At 44.4% G+C, this 16,529-nt stretch overlaps 1 protein-coding gene across 2 annotated transcripts in view; it reads left to right on the top strand.

The window, feature by feature from the left end:
• The window catches only part of gpc5b (glypican 5b), a 507,172-nt gene that overhangs the window by 407,840 nt on the left and 82,803 nt on the right, over positions 1 to 16,529 (top strand). The gene's annotated exons all lie outside the window — the stretch shown is intronic.

Raw genomic sequence — 16,529 nt, 5'->3', positions numbered from 1 at the left:
TGTCTGCAGGATGTTCCATGCTGACCACTGCCTGATGGACTTGTGGTCAAAGGTGTTGGTCTGGAAGAACTTTTTACAAAGGACAGGTAGTTGGCAAAGTCCAGCTGACTGGGATGTTGTGCGGCAACGGGGCCAGGCCCATCCTTCACAACAACGGCGACAGGTAGAACCTCGGCACATAGTGACACTTGGTGCCCACGTACAGCCTGATGCAGCCACAGACAAAGGTGGTCGTCAGGATGAAGGCGACACTGGGGACACTTTTGCCCCCATTGTCCAGGGACTTGTGCATGGCGAGCCGTCAGACCCGCTCCATCTTGGATCCCCAGATGAACCGGAAGACGGCATGGGTGATTCCCAAGCCAGAGGAGCAAGGAACAGGTCACACCTGCACCAAGTATAGCAGCCCTGAGAGCACCTTGCCCCGATGACCAAGTTCTTCCCAGTTATTGAGAAGGAGCGCCGTCCCCATAGTCCTATTCTCTGCTTCACCTTCCCAATCCGCTCCCGCCAGTTCTTGTTGCATGCCCCAGCCCCTCCAAACCAGATCCCCAGCACCTTCAGATAGTCAGGCCTGACGGTGAAGGGAACATTGGATTAGTCAGGCCAGTTGCTGAAGAGCATGGCCTTGCTCTTCGCACGGTTAACTCTGGCCCCTGATGCCAACTCAAACTGGTCGCAGATGCTAGTAAATCTATGAACTGACCTTGGGTCCGAGCAGAAGACAGTGACATCGTCCATGTACAGGGAGGTTTTCACCTGGGTGCCCCCACTGCCTGGCAACATCACCCCTCTGATGCTCTCATCCTTTCTGATGGATTCGGCAAAGGGTTCTACGCAGGACACGAACAAGACAGGAGAGAGAGGTCAGCCCTGCCTGACTCCAGACTTAATGGGGAAGCTGTCTGTTTCCCACCCATTGATTTGGACTACGCTACTGATGTCTGTGTAGAGCAGTTGGATCCAATTCCCGATTCCCTCCCCAAAGCCCATTTTGAAGAGCATGTCCAACATGAACGTGTGTGATATCCTGTTGAAGGCCTTATCCTGGTCCAAGCTGACCAGGCAGGTGTCCACCCCTCTGTCCTGCACATGGGCGATGGTGTCCCTGAGCAGCATGAGGCTGTCAAAGATCTTCCTGCCAGGTACAGCACAGATTTGGTCCAAGTGGATCACCTGTCCCAGAGCAGACTTGACCCTGTTGGCAATGGCCTTGGACAGGATCTTATAATCCGCATTCAACAGTGAGATGGGTCTCCAATTTCTGATGTCCGTCATCTCCCCCTTCTGCTTGTAGATGAGGGAAATGGTGCCCTTCCTCATGGATTCTGACATGCTGCCAACTCGAAGCATAGTGTTGTACATTTGTGTTCCTTACACTTCTTACATAGGACCTCTATGTGCTCCCAATGCATGGCCTTGATGTTCTCAATGTCAACTTGAATGCTCCTTATAGTAGTTATGGCCCAGAGATTCCAAGAATTTAGTGGGAATCTCACCTGTTTTCACTGAGACTTTAGGCACATCCTTTTCCTCTTTTTCACTGGTACTTTCTTTCCATGGCTGAGCTTGGAATAGATTGGTGTTCGGCATGCAAGTGATGTGGCTTACCCATCTGACTGTAACTAGGGCTCCAGCGCTGGGGATGGTGGCTTGGGTGAGGGCACTGATGTTGGTTTACTTTCCTCTATTACTGCCTGCCCTTTGTAAGTCAGCTAACACAGCCAGGCTGTCGAAAAGTGGTGAGCTTCATACCTGTCATGCACTTTCCAGTAAGGCTTGATGTCAGAGGATGATTTAACACAAGAAAGTAGGATCAGGAGTAGGCCACTCGGCCCTTCAAGCCTACCCTGCCATTCAATATGATCGTGGCTGACATGTAGTAATTGGTAATTGGTTTATTATTGTCACATATAACGAGGTATAGTGAAAAGCTTTTGTTTGCAGGCAGATCATTTCCATACATAAATCCATCGAGGTAATTCAAAAAGAAAACCAAAAACAGAATGCAGAATATAGTATTACAGAGAAAGTGCAGTGCAGGTAAACAAATAAAGTGCAAGGGCCATGACGACATTGCTTGAGAGATCAAGAGTTCATCTTTATCGTATAATAGGTCCTTTCAAGATCTCCACCTTAAGTATATCTAATAGATCAAGTAAGTATATCACTTATATTCCACTTGTGTCAGCTTGGGTCACCTCAACTTCTGACAATTAAATCCACACCAGAATCATGTAGATTCCCCTGAGCCTGGAGCATATTCAGCCAAGAAGTGACCAAATATCCCTGTGGCTTTGAACAGGGGTTGAACTGCTGTCTACCGGATGATGGTGAGTCACCCACACAGCATAAAGGAATAACATCGTTCGATATTTATACTTCCTTCTGTGGGAAATGACATAGATGCTAGCATTGAGTGGCCTTGTTCAGCAGATGTGATGACTTTATGTTAAATTGTGTTATGAGCAGAAAGTGCTGTTGGTAAAGGCTTTAACACCCTCAGGGCCCCATCAAACTGACCACATAAATACTTATTATCCCCATTAATAAGGATGAAAAACCTCAAACAATTTCAGCTTCACTTGAAGTGCAGATTAATGATATTGTACTAAATTATGTTTCCTAATGCATGTATTACTGTGACCTAGCACTAAGAAAGCTTTGAGTGGCTGAATGGTTATATATAATTAGCCAGGGAATGGAAGGGCATCAAATGGAAAATGCATGTGGTTTGGAATTACTGACCCCACAATGAAGTGGAATCTTTTAGACATTAATTGAACATGACGAGTTGTGTTGCTATTCAGGCAATGACTGATGCAAGGTAGACTTAAAAACTCCAAGCAACCAGGGCACTTATCTGAGAGGATGTTCATACTGAACACTCCCACCTAGAAATTGGATTTTTGCCCATTTTTAGTGCCATTAACATATGTTGTGCAGCAATACAGTGGTGTAGTCAGTAGAACCTCAGCCTCACAGATCCAGTGACTTCTGGTGCTGTCTGTGTGGAGTTTGCACATTCTCCTTGTGACCACATGGGTCTTCCCCAGGTCCTCCCACATCCCATAGACATGTGGTTGGTTGGGTAATTTGTTAATTAGTCACTGTAAATTGCCCCTTATGTCGATGAGTGCTAAATGTGGGGGAAGTTGATGAGAATGTGGGGAGAATAAAAATGGGATCGGTGTGGATGGATGCTTGATGGCCAGTGTGGACTGAGTGGGCCAAGGGGTCTGTTTCTGTGCTGGAGACGTAAGAGTCTGCAGATGCTGTAATCTGGAGCAAAAAAAAAACAAACTGCTGGAGGAATTGAGTGGGTCAGGCAGCATCTGAGGAGGCAAAGGGATGGTCAATGTTTCGGGTCAAGATCTTGCATCAGGACTAAGTCCTGGTACTAAATAAGTCCTGATGCAGGGTCTCAACCCAAAACGGCGACCATCCCCTTGCCTTGACGTATGCCGCTCGACCTGCTGAGTTCGTCCAGCAGCTTTTTGCTCCTGTTTCCATGCTGTATGACTCTACAGTGCTAATTCCTACGTGGGTCCCCTCCAAAGTTACTTGAAATAGGAAAAATTACGCAAAGGACAACTCTGTGCCATCTTGCACAGTCATCCACTGAAATAGGACCTTGCAGCTCCTGCTTGAACATCATTGCTACATTGACCACTGGGAATCGAGATAAAGGTACTCTCCCTGTGGCTGTGGAGGTGAGAGAAAAGATGAGGGAAAGGCTCACACTCATCTCCTTTGTGAATGGACATCTTCCCCCTTCCCAGATGATGACCCACCCTGATCCTGCTCTGCATGACGTGACTCCTCACCACTCTAAGCTGTAGGCTTATCAAGTGGGCAGAGACCACAGCGTGAAGCTCACATCTGCACAACAAACCCGTGGATAGAGACGGGACGACCAGTGATAAACTTATTAGGCATGGTAGTGTAGTGGTTAGCGTAACGCTATTACAGCGCCAGCGACCCGGGTTCAATTCCGGCCGCTGTCTGTAAGGAGTTTGTACGTTCTCCCCGTGTCTGTGTGGGTTTCCTCCGGGGGCTCCGGTTTCCTCCCACATTCCAAAGAAGTACAGGTTAGGAAGTTGTGGGCATGCTATGTTGGTGCCAGAAGCATGGCGACACTTGCGGCCTGTCCCCAGAACACTCTACACAAAAGGTGCATTTCGCTGTATGTTTTGATGTACATGTGACTAATAAAGATCTTATCTTTATCTTATCTTATCCTGACCATTGAAAACCGAGGCTGGTAGATGTTATGTGCAATGCATCGATGTCAGTGCAGACCCTTTGATCCACATCTCATTGCTGATTCCTATGCCATGTGCTTCCAGTTTCTCTGAGTGTTTAACGCAGGTCATAGGTTGCACCCTAAAGCTCTGATTTGTGCCAGGAATGGAGGAGAAATACAGTGCATGGCTTGTAATGTCATTAGGTACATGACTAACACTGGGAAATGTCAAACATACCAAGATGAATCGTGCACAGAAGTGCTCGGCCCAGTGTCCTGATGGAAATGATGACTATCACAATCAAAATTACTTTGTTGCATGATTTGCTGGTGATAGACAGATACAAATGGATTCAGTTTCTCGGCTATTGAATTAGAGCAGGTGGTTTATCCTTCACACCATTGGTAAAATTGTGGCATAATTCAAGAGTTAAGAAACAAAATGATTCTGCAATAAGTGCCACTATCCTTCTTCTCAGCAATATTCCTTTCCCACCAGCACCACCCACCCCTTCAACACACACATTTCCATTTCAAAGGCTTTCACTATGTTATGGAGAAAAAAAATTGCTTCACGTATGCTGTATGGGTGCCAGCCTAGGCTGAGTGACAGCACTATCTCTTCAGTGGGAAGGCAGTATTCAAGCCCCACTTGAGGGGCAGCACAGTGGTAGAGCCACTGCCTCACAGCTTCTGCGACCTGGGTTCAATCCTGACCTCAGGTATTGTCTGCTCGGAGTTTGCCTGTGACTGCATGCTTTTCCTCCAGGTGCTCCGGTTTCCTCCCACACTCCAAAGACATGCAGGTTGGTAATTGGCTACTGTAAATTGCCCCTAATGTGTAGATGAGTGAAAGAATCTAAGGGAAGCTGATGGAAATGTGGAGAAAATAAAATGGGCTTCTGTAAATGGGTAACAATGCACAAACGCTGGAGGAACTCAGTGGGTCAGGCAGCATCTATGGAGGGAAGCAGACAGTCATCGTTTTGGGTCAAGACCCTTCTTCAGGACTGGAAAGAAAGAGGGGAGATAGCCAATATAAAAGGGTGGGGGGAGGATGTGGAGCGAGAGCTGGCAGGTGATAGGTGAATCCATGCGAGGGAGGAGGATAGGCAGATGGGGGAGGGGGGGAATGGGAATGATGCAAGAAGCTGGGAAGTAATAAGTGGACGTGACAAAGGGTTGAAGAAGATGGAATTTGATAGGAGAGGACAATGGACCATGGAATAAAGGGAAGGAGCTGAGGTGGGGAACCGGAGGGAGGAATGTGTGGGTGATGGACAGATCGAGATTCTGTAAATGGGTGGTTGACGGTCGGTGTGAACTCAGTGAGCTGAAGGGCATGTTATGTGTTGTATCTCTCTATGACTCTGTGTATGTTATATTCTGGACAGTACTGAGAGCATGTGGTGTCAAAAGTACTACTTTGTGGAAGATCCTTTAAACAAGTCCTCTCAAGGGTAGGTAAAAGATCCAATGACAATTCAAAGGAGAACAGGGAAATTCTCTTGATGTCCTGCCCAATATTGATCCCTCATTCAAAGAGATAATCCAGTCTTTTATCAGCTGGCTGTTGAGTTTCACAACCTTCCAAGAGGAAAAAGTATTCAGAAGTATTTAATTGGCTTTGAAATAGTTTCAGACATCCTGGGGCAATGCGAGTTGCATTATAAATACAAATTCTTTCTTTCTGAAGTGTCATGTTGGAGTGAAATACTGATTCTGTAATGGTAGATTAAGGATACCTTGAAAAATTGAGAATTAAAGGATTTGTCTCCAGACTTCTTTCTTTCTTAAAAGAAGTTGAAGTCTCTATTGGAGCTTGAGTCCAGGTTCAACACGATTTTCCACGAAGGAAACTCATATTGGAAGGATTGCAGCCTGATAGGTGCCTGGAAATATACTGTCAAATTATACAATATGTCTCCAAATAATTGTTGGCTTAGAGTTTCAGTGTAAAGAGAAGAACTTGCATTTACATAGCATCTTGTAGCCAATTAAGTACTCTTAAAATCTTATAATTGTGGTATAGTACGAAAAGTGGCACCCAGCTTGTACACAGCAAGTCCACGCAAACTCCGATGATAAATGATCAAGAAAAATTGTTTTATTGATGTTGTTTGAGGGATGAATGTGGCAGGACACAGTGAAAATTTTACCTTTTATTCTTTGAAAAATGTTTTTTTTCACATCTACAGGATTTCAGATTAGATTTCAGGTGAGAGATGACACCTTCTGCACTCCCTCAGGAGAGGGTGAGCTTGGATTATGGTGTTGATTAGCAGGAGAGGTGTTTGAACCTATAAACATCTGAATGACAGTATGAGCGCTCCCACTGAGCTGCTATCAAAACATGTACTGACTGTAGAGCCCCGATGAGGAGTTGCACCAGTTGGGAGTACAGGTTTGAGGGACAGACATGGCACTGTGATCCCAAGGTTTCTATTCCATATTCCCTTAGAGCATGGTTGCCTTTGGAGACCAGAGGATCAGTGACTGTATCTTTCTCTTGTAGTGCAGTTGTGTCCAGCAGGTTTTGTGAAATTGCAGAATGGGTCAGTTAGAGATGTTAGGATAGTGTGTCCATGATATTCTGCATGTTGATCACACAGCTTGCAATTGCCAAGAAGCCAGGTGTTTAGAAGCAAATGAGAGCATCTGATCTTCGCTTGCTTAAGTGTAGGCTGTCACAATCCATCTCTCACTGGACAAGTTGGTGCTAAAAGTGTTAAATGTGGACAGTGTTGAAGAACAGAGAGACCTAGGGGTACAAGTACATAGTTCCCTGAAAGCGACGACACAGGTAGACAGAGTGGTGAAGAAGATGTACGGCAGCTTGCCTTCATCAGTCAGGGCTTTGAAGAAAAGAGTTGGGACATGATGCTACAGCTGTACAAAACATTGGTGATATTGCACTAAGACTATTGTGTGCAGTTCTGGTCGCCCATCCATAAGAAGGATAGCATTAAGCTGGAAAGGGTGCAGAAAAGATTCACAAGGATGTTGCAGGGACTAGACAGCTTGAGTTCTAAGACTGGATAGGCTGGGGTTGTTTTCCCTAGAGCATGGGAGGCTGAGTGATATATAAAATCAAGAGGAGCCTTGTGATGACTGCTGTAGGTAGTCTATGTCTTGGAATCAAATAGGAGCAAAGGGATCACTGCTGCTTAATAGACCATGAGTTTAGTGCCAGATCTGAGCTCTTCATCTTCAAACACCTTTTTCTCAATTGACCACAGGCTGTGCTGGCACATTAATGATCCATCACTGATGCATGTCTTTGCCAAGAGGTGGCTCTCAACATATGAGAACCTTTGTTGTTGGAGAGCAGTGCGGCGCAGCAGGGCATGTTGGTGGAGGACCTCGTCTTGCAGATTTTGAGTGCAAGTCCCATCCTCCCATGCACTTCAACGCCGCCAAGTGTGCGCAAACACAGGTGTCATCTGCATTGTCTGCTCAACTATTGAGATTCAGTAACAAACAAGATGCTGGAGCATTTGAGGAGGGTAATGGACAGTCAGCTTTTCGGGTCGAGACCCTTCATCATCCACATCTGGGAAAAGGAGGAAATGCCAAGGACCTCAGATGTCATTGTGACCATCTTGTGACCCCTGGAAAGATGAGTCTGGATGAAGGGTCTCGACCTGAAACATCGTCTGTACATTTCCCTCCACAGCTGCTGCTTGACCCGCTGAGTTCCTCCAGCATCTTGTTTGTTGCTCCAGATTCTAACATCTGTAGTCTCTTGTGTCTCAACTGCAATTCAGTTTTTGTTTTGAAGTGTAGTCACTGGAGGTCAAACAACTTCCCATTAGTTCTAAAGAATAGCTCCACTCCCACAGGGAAGGTATTTGAGGTTGAGATGTAAAATTGCAGCAAGAAAGATTGAGGAAAGTCTTAGGGCAATAACGCAGCCTATTTTAGCACTGATTTTCACTGAGAGTGGTTCTGTTGCAAACCCATTGGTTAATATCATGGCTTGTATGGCATTGTGTAGCAAAACACAAGATGGAGGCAAACTTCTGTGGGCAGCTGAATTTGAGAAGGGTGTTCTACAGTCCTTCCTATTTGATGGAGTCAAAGACTTCATCAGGTTGAAGAAGGGCTATGAACAGTGGCTGGTCCTGTAATGTTCTTGGAGTTGTCACACAGTAAAGATCTTATCCGTTGCACCTCTAGATGGAAGCAATCGTCACTGAGGAGGCAACGGCCAGAAAGAACCTGGCAATGGTGCCTGTAGCAGACAGCAGGGAGACCCTCTGTAGTTACCACAGCTGGAGTTGCCTCCTTTCTTGAAGATGGTCACAATGACCGCATCTCTGAAGTCCCTTGGTATAACCTCCTCTCATATCTGCGGATAATGAGATTGTGGATTTGTGACTGATACTCTTCACCCCCGAGTTTTAGGGTTTCAGCTAGTGCTGTCTACATTTGAGTCCTTGTTATTTTTGAGTTGGGATATAGCCTTCTTGACCTCTTGTTCGTCATGAGTGGCAGCAAGGCTGGCCTGAGTAGGTGACCCTGGGATGGAGTCCAGGGCCTCACATCCAAGACAGAGTTGTGGATGAGTACAAACCAATTTTTGGCTCTCAGTGGGGTGGGGCCTTTTGTGTTTAGACCATAAATGGTTTTAAGCACTGAAGAATCTGCACAAGACGGCTGTTAACAAGTTGCTTCTCCTCCTTTATTCTATTCTTTAAGTACTGGGTTTCCTGTTGGACTTGTTCTTCAGATGTCTGTAGAACTGTTCCCTTTCCCTTGAATGGAGGTGTTGCTTCCAATCCAGAATGCCTTATGTTTGCAGTTGATTAGTTCCTCAGTCTCCTGGTCATTCTTATCAGATCAATCCTGGTTTTCCTTGTTAGGGAAACCAAGAGTCTCATCACAGATTCCAATTATGGTGAGATTGAGGGCAGTCCATACACTGTGTACACTAATCTCTAGACTGAGGATCAACAGGTTGTCTGTGAGGCACTGTCTGAGAGGAGCTACCTTTGTAGGGTCCTTGAGAGCTTCAACGTTGATCTTCTAGTCGATGCTGAGAGACTTGGGCCAAGTTGTTAATTGGTAATTGTTTTATTATTGTCACCTGTATCGAGATACAGTTAAAAACTTTTGTTTTGCATGCCATCCATACAAATCATTTCATCACATCAGTGCATTGAGGTAGTACAAGGGAAAACAATAAAAGAATGCAGAATAATTTGTTACAGTTACAGAGAAAGTGCAGTGCAGGGAGACAATAAGGTGCAAGGCCATAACAAGATATATTGTAAGGTCAAGAATCCATCTTATCGTACTAGAGGACGATTCAATAGTCTTACAGAGTTGATAGTTAATAGATGATGGAGGTAGTAGAGTTGGGTAGGCAGTGGTCATTCCAACAGTCATTAATGCCTGTCAAGGTGTGGGTGATGTGAACATTTTTGTGGTCCCTTGCTTGAATGATGATTTAATCTAACAGGTGCCATGCTATGCTGAACAGAGGAACATAGTCAGAATCTCTGCTTTGGATGAGATTCCAAAATAATCATGATGAGCTACATCCCAGCTGGGGTGGCTTAGGCCAATTTCATAATCTAATGCCCTGACGCACAGTTTTGAGCCAAAATGTCAACAATTCCCTTCACCCCACAGATGCTGCTCGAGTTTATCCAGCAGATGGTTTCATGCTCCAGATTCCAGAATCTGCAGTCTCTTGTGTCTCTAATTTAACGATATTGCATGGCTTTCAAGGTGCCACAGTAAAAAGTAGTTTGGGTTAAAGATAGGAATGGAAGATAGAATGCCAACTTACTGACCTCTGCTCCATGCGATCACCCATTCGGCCTTCAGGAAAGGCTGGTTTAGGAAGAAAGGGCAAAGAATTGGATGCATTGGTGATTGAGAGCTGCTCACAAGAATAGGTTGGATACAGCATACCTATAATCAGCATAGTATACTATAAAGAGATTATACACAAGAGATTATACCATAAAGGTCTGAATTTGTCCATTAACTGGTTTCTTGGCTCTTGAAAGGATGGAATCTAAATGGCAATGGTTATTGTGTTCCATATCACACTAATGCTCAAACTTCAGTGGTCTGGCATGTTTTCTAGTTGACTGATCTCAGTGGCATGAGGAGATTTTTCTGACGGCTACTATAATCTAACTGAAGTCTTGCCATAAATCTGCAATGAACTCTCTTCCCCTAATGAAGTGCTGGAGCTTGTGAAATAACCTTAATAAATCTTGGAACAGCACGGGCATTGTCTTCATGTTCCTACTTGTCACTGGGATAGAATTCCAATTATCTGTGTGCAGAATTTATGGGATTCCACGATAATCTGACTCTCTGTCCTGAAGTGTACTCTTCTCAAATTGTGGGTTTAGTTCAGATCTGTTGAAATTTGTGAAACACAAGCATCCTTTATCATCAAAGATCCCCACCATCCGGGCCATGCCATCTTTTCACAGCTACTATCAGGCAGGAGGTGCAAAAACCTGAAGTCCGACACCACCAGGTTCAAGAACAGCGATTTCCCTTCAACCATTTGGTTCTTGAACCAAACGGAAAAACCCTAAACCCTATAGTTTAGCAACACTGTAACAACTTTGATCACTTTGCACTCAAATAGACTTTGTTTTTTTTCTGATTGTGTTCTTTCTTGTATACATGTACTTGTGCATATGACAATAAACTCGACTTCGACATCAAAATGTTTAAAATACACGTTAAAATCAGAACATTGTTTCATAATGGGATAGTGACAAGATGGAACTCCTATTGACCCCCTCAACGACCAATGGCAGATTAGATACCGGGTAGTGAGAGGAATAAGGACAAGGTGAAGTTGGAACATAAGAAGTAGGAGTAGGCCACTCAGCCCCTCAAGCTTGCCCTGCCAATAAATATGATCATGGTTGTTCTATTCCAGCTCTCACTTCCTCTTCTATGCAGTTCCCCACAGCCCTCAGTTCTCTGATTTTTCAAAAATTCATGTACTGCCTTTTTAACTACCCACAATGATTTAACCTCCACAACATTCCATGGTAAGGAATTCCAGAGATTCACCACCTTCTGAGAGAAGAAGTTCCAACACAAGTGAAAATTTAAAAAAACTGCAGATGCTGGAAATCTAAGATCAATTCCTATGCACTTCAGTTTAGAATGTCTTCCCCTGATCTCTTAACACTACATTCAATATCTCAAAATGCTGCTTATGACTAATTATTTTGTAGATAAGGAACAGCTTCTTAAGTATTGGTGATTCTATCACAACTCGGGCCATCTTTCAAAGTCAAAATCAAAGTCAAGTTTATTGTCATATGCACAAGCACATGTATGCACGGTGTAATGAAAAACTTACTTGCAGCAGCATCACAGGCACATAGCATCAGATAAGCAGCTTTCACAAAAAAACATAAACTAAACTTAAATTACACATGTTTTACAATAAAGAACACAATTAGAACAGAAAAACAATATCCATTGTAGTCCACAGTGATCAAAGCAGTCATAGTGCTGCTATACTGAGGTAGTGATTAGAGTTAGGATCGTGAGAGAGCTGACACATTCACTTCAAAGTTATTGAGGATCTGATTCCATTCCAGGCAACCGTTGTCTGCCCAAACCAAGAGGTCCATTGGAGATCGATCCTTGTCATCAGCAAGCCACGTCTAGTCTAGTCTAGTCTGCACAGCCAGCTTGCCTTAGCAAAGTCAGTATCAGGGAACCAGCCTGCTCATGGTGATTTTCCTCAGTTATTTCAAAGGGACTGAAAACCCTAGATAGTGGACCTGAAGAGGATGTCTCCATTAGTAGGAGAGTCTAGGATCCGAGAGCACAGCCTCAGAATAAAGGGACATCCATTTACAACTGAGATAAGGAGGAATTTCTTCAGCCAGAGAGTGGTGAATCTGTCAAATTCATTGCCACAGAGGGCTGTGAAGGGCAAGTCATTGGGTGTACTTAAAGCAGACAGGTTCTTAATTGGTAAGGGTGGTTAAGGGTTGTGGGGAGAAGGCAGGAGAATGGGGTTGAAAAAATATCAGCCATAACTGAATGGCAGAGCACACTCAATAGGACTGAATGGCCTAATTCTATTCCTCTCTCTTATGGGATTGTGAGGGATATTTGACATCGACTTATTGAATCAGGGGTGTGGTGTGACAAGGTGCCACGCTGATTCCAATGGAATCATAGGAAACATTCCTAGAAAAATAATTTTTTTAAACTTTCCTGGAATTAGCAGCTGTTTGAGCTGCTGAAGGGTTCCTGAGCAACTTGGCTGGTAAGGCTGCAATGTTTATTGTTCATTCATTTCTTAATGAGGTCCTTCAAAAGGCTGCAGCTGTTTGCTGGAAAGTCAGGTTCAGTATATAGTGGAGGAAGGTCTTCGACCTGAAATGTTAACTCTTCCTTCTCTTTCCTCACATGCTGCTTGACCATCTTCTGTCTTTATTCCAGTATATGCTGACCTCGGGATCCCTCGAAGCACCTACAGCCAGAGGTGCTAGAGGGTAATAAGGAGCAGGAGCCTTGGCCAGTTGCCCCTATCGAACCCAACAGTGAGGGCAAATGTAGTGCCCACCTTCCGTGAAGGTGGATCTGCCCACTGAGTACACCTTGGGACAATCGAACATGAGACAGTCTTGGCCTATGGGGAACAGTGAATGGCTGAACAATTGGATGATGCTTACTGAGCACCTGTGCTCAATCCACAGGAGTGACCCAGAGCTTCCCGTTGCCTGCCACTTTAATTCACCGTCTCACTCTAACCTCTCTTTCTGTGGACTCCCCCACTGTTACAATGGGGCTCGACATGAGCTCGATGAACAACACCTCATTTTTCATCTGAGCACGTCGCAGCTTGCAGGACTCAGTACTGAATTCTCCAACTTCAGTTAACTTGCTTCTTTTTGTCTGTATCAGGACTACCCATTTGTACTTGCCGTTCTCGCTTTTGCTTTCATTCGTATTTTCTGGCCTGCTCAGCACATCCCAGTAGGCTAGACCATACAACAACACCTAGACTTTACTACATGAGCAACACCTTACATGAAGGAGTTTAACTCTCCATTCAATGGCTTGCCCATCATTTCACCATGGTACAAACATTTCCTATGTTCCACACATTGCTGTCTCTCTCCCACCCCCTCCCTCCCCAATTTATCTGCCTCCTGGACCAGCTTTCTTTTTTTTAGTTCTGGTGTAGGTCTTTGACCTGAAACGTTAACTGTTTCTCCTTCCACAGATGCTACCTGATCTGCTGAGTTTTTCCAGAATTTCCTGTTTTTATTTCACAGGCCATTTTAGCACCTTCTTGATAAATGACTAAAAATAATTTAGCAGGTTAAAATATCTCACAATGATGAACACAAATGCAACATTTCCTTCTGATAAATCCTCAAGGTCCAATTGAACAAGTATCATTAGAGTTAGTCAGGAATTTAGTGATTAAACCACCCTTTTAGACATCAAAAAGTAGAATAAAGTACTCTCACATAGCGATTTCATTGAAAGATAACTGGTAGATGGGATCAGGAAGAATAAAGCTGTAGTTATCTAATTGAGTGTAATTTGTCACAGTGAACAAAACCTTGTCAATTTGATTAAATTGCTCAAAGTGCTAAGTGGGCTGATCAGAGTGGGCAGCAACTTTCTGAAATGTTCCAATAATGTTATTTCTTTTCTGTTCTAATCTCCTTTCCTGAAAGCACTGACTTATGTAGTTAGATGAACTGATCAGGACTGGCAAGTCTCTGTGCCTTGTCCAGGTGAGTGGAGGCTGTATCAGTCAACTGAACTCTAATCAGGGATAGGCATTTAATATTAATTCCTCTGCTCAATTGGGGGAGCACTGAAGTTCATCCGTGCCATCCACTGCTCCTACCCCAAGGATCCATCCCTCAGCGCCTCTCCCAGTAATATCCTCTCATGCAGCAGCATCAGAGGCACATAACATTAGAGACACATCATTCATAAGAAAAACATAATTTAAACATAAATTATACAGGAACACAATTGGAACAAAAGAAAATTCTATTGTAGTGCCAAGTGGTCATAGTGTTGCTCTACTGAGGTAGTGATTAGGGTTGTGCAGGTTGGTTCAAGAACTGAATGGTTGAAGGGAAGTAGCTGTTTCCATGTGTACACTGATCATGGTTTCACACCACACCCACAATCCTTTCCACTATTTCTCACTTGTTCATCTACTTGTCTGACAAGCAGGAGAGAAATTACCTCCAACTAAAAACTGGGAAGACTAAAGCAGTTGCTTTCAATCCCTATAATGTATTATGTTTCCTGGTTACTAACTCCACCCCTTACCCGAATAATTGTCTGAATGTGAACCAGACTGTTTCTAACCTTGGTGACCTTGAGTTGAGTTTTAGATCTACTCTGTCTCATCAGTAAGCCCCTGATTTTCCACCTGACAAATACCATCTGACTCTGTCCTTGCTTACCTGCTGCTGAACCTCTCCTCCATGCCTTTGTTATCTCCAGAATTGACAATTTGAACACTCCCTCATTCCCCTCCTTATTCTATTTCAGAACTCTGTCTGCCTGTGTTTTAACAAGACCTGACCACTCAACAACTCATTTCATTACTGAACTACATAGGGTCCCAGTTTAAACCGTAGCGGTTAGCGCGATGCTATTACAGCGCCAGTGATCGGGGTTCGATTCCCGTCGCTGTCTGTAAGGAGTTTGTACGTTCTCCCGTGTCTGCGCTGGGTTTCCTCCGGGTGCTCTGGTTTCCTCCCACATTCCAAAGATGTACAGGTGGGTTATTTGGTTTAAAATGGGCCGCGTGGACATCGTTGGCCGGAAGGGCCTGTTACCACCCTGTAAATAAAATCTAAAATTTTTAAAAATTAAAAAAATTTACATTTAAACATTTTCTCAAATTTATAAGTCTCGCCTTGTTTTCACGTGCTTTCTCTGTAACCTCCTCCAGCGTTACAACCCTCCACAGTATCTCCACTCCTCCATTTATGGCCTCTTGAGCATCCCTGAGTTTACTTGCAGCACCATTAGACTCATACCTTCAGCTACCTGAACTCTGAATACTGCTCCAAAATCTATCCACTTCTCTCCCTCCCTTTCTATGAAACCTACCTCTTTTACAAAGCATTGGTTATTTGCTGTAATATTTCTTTTGTGGCTTGACATAATTTTTTGTTGTTAAACAGTTCTGTGAAATGCCTTGGGATGGCGTTTTTCAATGCTACAAGCGCTATTTAGATGCTATACAACGCCCCTGTATTTCAGCCTGTAAAATCTGAGCAATAATAAGGAATGAACAGTAATTTAAGTGGTGTCTTCCATTACCTTCGGACATCCTAAAATGCTTCACAGTAAATGCAGTACTGTTGTAGTGTACATACCTTTATCCTCCCTCCTTGCGCAGTCCATTGTGACAAGAATGATTTGCTTCCCACTGCCAGTCCCGATGCAGAGTTTCGACCCAAAACATCGACAATTCCTTCCCCCTCACAGATGCCGCACAACCTGCTGAGTTCCTCCAGCAGATTGTTTGTTGCTCCAGATTCCACCATCTGCAGTCTCCTGTGTCTCCTGCTTCCACTCTAATCCTCTGTGTTCTAAGGTGGCTGATGATGTCGGTCTGGACTGCAGACTCTGCCGCAGATAGGGTTTGAGGCGAGTGATGGAGAGGGGAGGTTAGCTTGGGGGAGGGGAGCTTGTGTGGAGGTGCGCTTCTTCTTCCACTGATGCTGAGTTTATGCAGGAGTGACTGCAGCTAATTTGTACAGAGCACAATCCCACAAACAACATGATCACCAGATAATCAAAGGTTCAAATGTTAAGGAAACATGGGTGTATATCAACTAACTAATTTCTGCTGGACATTTACAGGAAATATCATGGTTTCTCATGTTATTGGACTTGATGATAGTCTCAGAGAGTCAGAGACCCAGGCCCTTTGGCCCACCAAGTCCGTGCCAACTATCAACCACCCATTTACACTAATCCAGTGTTAATTCCAGTTTTTATTCTTCCCACACTCTCATAGACTCCCCTAGATTCTACCATACACCTACACACTAAGCGAAATTTACAGCAGCCAATCAATCTACCAACCCACACGGGGTAGGACATGGGAGGAAACGGAGGCACCTGGGGGAAACCCACCCTGTCACAGGCAAAATGTGCAAACTCCACACAGACAGCACCGGAGGTCAGGATTGAACCTGGGACTCTGACGCTGTGAGGCTGCAGCTCTATTAGCTGCACCACTGTGTAGTTCTGACTTCCATTCCCTTATCCGACCTCC

Source organism: Pristis pectinata, chromosome 6 (assembly GCF_009764475.1).
Source record: "Pristis pectinata isolate sPriPec2 chromosome 6, sPriPec2.1.pri, whole genome shotgun sequence".
In the NCBI taxonomy this organism is placed as follows: Eukaryota; Metazoa; Chordata; class Chondrichthyes; order Rhinopristiformes; family Pristidae; genus Pristis; species Pristis pectinata.
The sequence above is the reverse complement of the archived record's forward strand: the minus strand, read 5'-3'. Positions and strand labels throughout refer to the sequence as shown.